The 4,428-nt window shown below is 43.5% G+C and overlaps 1 non-coding gene across 1 annotated transcript; it reads left to right on the top strand.

Moving 5' to 3' along the window:
* Positions 1-4,338: 4,338 nt before the first annotated feature.
* Positions 4,339-4,428, top strand: trnap-agg (transfer RNA proline (anticodon AGG)). The gene is given in 2 exon segments: positions 4,339-4,374; positions 4,393-4,428. It is a non-coding gene; the product is annotated as a tRNA-Pro (tRNA).

A 4,428-nucleotide genomic window follows, 5' to 3' on the forward strand; every position in this document is an offset into this window, starting at 1 on the left:
GATGGATGTTAAGCGAACTGGCAAAATGTTTCCTGCTTTCTGCCTCCCGGCCTTTTTGAATACAGGTGTTAAATTAAGTATTTTACAACTTAATGTAGCCTTCCCCGAATCTAGAGAATTTTGGAAAATTAACACCAACTCTTCAACTACATCACCAGGTACTTGTTGAAAATGTTGTTTCTGTCGGTAAATTACATTTCCATCACATCAGGTCACGGATTTTAATGAATGGGCTGATGTGAAACACTGCAAGTCCATGTGCAACATGTTTCGTCACGTTGTAAATAAAACATCGCGGAATAACCGGAAGATCCAATCATTGGATCGCATCAACATGACCATCACACAGACGCCTTAAACATTAAGCCATTTTCGAAGTAATGCGTCTTTTAATATGTTTTAAAATGCCAACTGACAGTACGAATTGATTTAATTCCACATGATTGGCGAGGTGCAGCCTCAAGCCGACGAGGCGGATGGTGCTGCTGATCTTCACCAGAACAGACAGTTAGACGGAACATTCATCATCATCAACCAGACCGTGAGAGAATTCAACAAAATAAAACGTGCGGAAAAACAATGAGAAATAACAAATCAATTCGATTGGAATGTAAAATATCGTTTAGAAATGAGGAACCATCGATGGAAAAGGAAAGTAAATTGGAATTCCCGTTATTTTATAGACCCGGGAGAGAAAAGAGGAACGGAGGGAAAAAATGTCGAAAGGAAGAAAAGAAATGATGGAGCTGCTCCCTTGTTTTCTGTTTATCCGGTCGCCAATCAATACTGAATTAAAACATGTAAAAAAAACTGGGTGAATTTAACGGAAAGTGATTTTAATCGCTGCCCGATTGCGCCTGGACTCTCCAATTGGATTTGTTGGACATCGCTGGACTTGAGCTCCAGAACTAGCTGCCCCCGCATCCCGCCCGTCCCCCCCCCCCCTCCCCCTACAGCCTTGCTGCTTCAGTAAAGAGACAGAAGAGGCATCTACACGTCAATGTGCACACAAATTCCGAGGCATGTTCTGTCCAGAAGAAGCAGGACAAATCCAACCCAGCCTAATACTGCTCCATTAGTTTATTCTTCATCATGAACAAAGTGATGAAAAGTGTCGTTGACCGTGCTATCACCACTTACTGCACTTACCCAGCAAAAACCTGCTCACTGACTCTCAGTTTGGGTTCCGTCTGGGCCACTCAGCTACTGAAATCATTGCAGCCTTTGTCCACACATGGACACAAGAGCTGAACTCAAGAGGTGAGGTGAGAGTGACTGCCGTTGACATCAACGCAGCATTTGACCCAGTGTGGCAACAAGGAGCCCTAGCGAAACTGAAATCAATGGGAATCAGCTGGACAACTCCCCATCAGGGGGAGTCAGGCCTAAAAGGAAGGAAGGTGGTTGTGGCTGTTGTAGGACACTCAGCTCAGTTGCAGGACATCACTGAGGGAGTTCTTCAGAGGAATGCCATTGGCCCAACAATCTTCAGTTGCTTCATCAATGAACTTCCCTCCATCATAAGGTTAGAAGTGGGGATGTTGGTGGATGTTGTGCAAAGTTCAGCACCATTCATTCATCAGATAGTGAAGCAGTCCGGACATATACAGCAATACCTAGACAATATTCAGGCTTGGGCTGATAAGTGGAAGATAACATTTGCGCTATTAATTTTAGGAAATGACCATCCACGACAAGAAGTAATCTAATCATCAGTTCTTGACATTCAATGGCAGTTCTGCCTCAGAATCTCCCACTATCAATACACTGGGGACTACCATTGACCAGGAATCGAACGGCACCATCCATTTGAATACCGTGGCTGCAAGATCAGAGGTCAGAGGCTGCGAATTCTGTTGAGTAACTCACCTCCTAACTCCCCAAAGCTGCTCCACCATCTTGAAGGCACAAGTCGGGAGTGTGACGGAATGCTCTCAACTTGCCTGGATGAGTGCAGCTCCAACAGCACTCAAGAAGCTAGTTACCACCCAGGGCAAAGCCACCCGCTTGACTGGCACCTCATTCACCACAATAAACAAGCATTCTTCCCACCACTGACGTACAGTGGCAGCAATGTGTACAAGAGGCACTACAGCAACTCACCAAGGCTTCTTCAACAGCACCTTCCAAACGCGCAGCTCGACCACCACGAAGGACAAGGGCAGCAAAATCATAGGAAGGCCAGCATCTGAAATTTCACCTCCAAGCCACACATTATCCTGAGATAGCACTTTTCCGTGGTTCCTTTACTGTTGCTGGGTCAAAATCCTGGAATTCCCTCCCAAGCAGCACTGTGGATGTAACTACAACACACTGACTGTAGCTATCACAACAGTATAATAATTCTCATAATGTTAAGCTTGCAAAAGCCACTTTGAATTCTACTGTTCAGGGTATTATGTTTGACTTGGCTGGATCAGTTTAAATCTATTTTTTAACGCTGCCTTAATGGGGGTATATCTGGAAGCCAGGTTAATTAGCGGATTTACAAGTTATTGTAGCAGTAATTTGTAGACCTATGTATGTACTTGAAATATTTTATTTTGCTAATAAATGTTTAATTTAGTTTTGAAAACACCTTTAGAGTCTTGGTAGATATAATACTACTGAATTCAGGGCACGCACCTTGAAATAAAATACAAATTGCCAAATCGTTGTGACCGAGTGATCAAGTTTCCTTTGTGGATTTGATCCGCTTGGCTCACACCATCTGCCGCGTCATAACAGTAGCGGATTAAGAAGGCAGCACACCCCCATCTTCTCAAGGGCAATTCAGGATGGGCAAAAAATGCTGGCCTATCCAGCGATGTCAACATCCTATGAACGAATACAAAAAAGTAGACGGCGGAGCTGTGAAATATTTAAAGGGAAAACTTATTCACAGATCTTCCTGCTTCCCTCCCTCTCAACCACACAGAACAGCAAACTCACGGAATCGTAACATACCCAGAGACGGAAAATTCAGAGCTAAACACATCAAATACACCTCCAAGGCCCCTCAGATCAAGTCATCAAGCTCCTCTGCTCTGATTCCATGAGAATTTAGTTAAAATATCCTCCTAACAAACGCGCTGTGGTTAAATCCCTGTCGAAGAAACTAACATTTGGATTAATTTGTGAAGTTGAGCAAAACGGGGCCGAATCATTTTATTTTCAGAAAGGTTTTCAGAATGGCTGTTTGAAATTGTCCCTTCTCATAAAGTAATTCGCTGCACAAATTTACAATTCAAAGTTGCCGCAATCCCCCACAACTTCAATCAACGATTCTTTTTGCGATTGCATTGGACCTGGAAACCGCTCTCTGCATTAATCTCACTGAACCAGAGCGTGACCACCTTGTATCTGTCAGCGTGGAGGTGACGGAGTTAGGGTCGCATTGGGCCACTTAAAACGAGAGTGGGGCACGACGCAAGGGGGAAGGGCGAGTGTTCACCGAGGTTTCTCATACATTCCAAAAGCGAAATAATGAAGATGCTGCAAATCTGAAGAAAACACAGAAAAAGCTGGAAACACACAGCAGAACTGGGAGCGTTTGTGGCGGGACAAACAGAGTGAACGTTTCAGGTCGGGATCCGTTTGGTTAAATTCATCCAGTTATTTCCATTCTGTTTTATCCGGTATTGAAGGGTTAGTGAAGAAACAGATAATAAGGCAGCAGTTTTACTTTTCATTTCTTGATTTTTTTTTTTCATTTTTCATCAGTTTCTCTTTTCTCTTCCGGATCTATAAAACGACGAAGATCCAATTCAATTGGCTGTTTCCGATATATCAATCGAAATTCAACATTTCAATCCAATAGATTTGTTGTTTCAGGTTATTTATCGCTCTTTGTGTTTTATTGTGATTTAATCTCTCGCGGTTTGTATGATGATCAATGTTACATCTTACTGCCTGTTCTGGTGAAGATCAAAAACAGAAACGACATTTCCAACATTGCACATCTGGCTGCACAGTCGGAACCGTTTTCACGGACAGGACGGGCCTCATTCTGCGCTGTTGTAAATCTAAGAGTTTATGTTTCCCTCTCTCTGGCCAAACTGCACAAACTTTATTCTCCTTTTATCTTTACTGATTTCCAATACACCATAGGCTACCGCTTTTGCTTTTTTCCTGCGTTTCACTGGATTAAAACGAATGACAACAGTAACTTTTTCCATTGTTGATCAAAAGTAATCGATGTGAAACGTGAACATCGGTTTCACTGTCCGTGTTACTGCCTGAGATGCGGAGTAATTGCCAAAATGTCTGATTTCCCAATCACGATGTCCAAAGATGTTTGGTCGACTCTAGGTGGCATTGAAACGATTCCTTAGTTGCATCGGGGGCACGTTACCGGCTGGCTCGTTGGTCTAGGGGTATGATTCTCGCTTAGGGATCTTCATCGTGTGAACTTGCGAGAGGTCCCGGGTTCAAATCCCGGACGAGCCC

This window comes from Cetorhinus maximus, chromosome 31 (genome assembly GCF_964194155.1).
Source record: "Cetorhinus maximus chromosome 31, sCetMax3.hap1.1, whole genome shotgun sequence".
NCBI classification, from domain to species: Eukaryota; Metazoa; Chordata; class Chondrichthyes; order Lamniformes; family Cetorhinidae; genus Cetorhinus; species Cetorhinus maximus.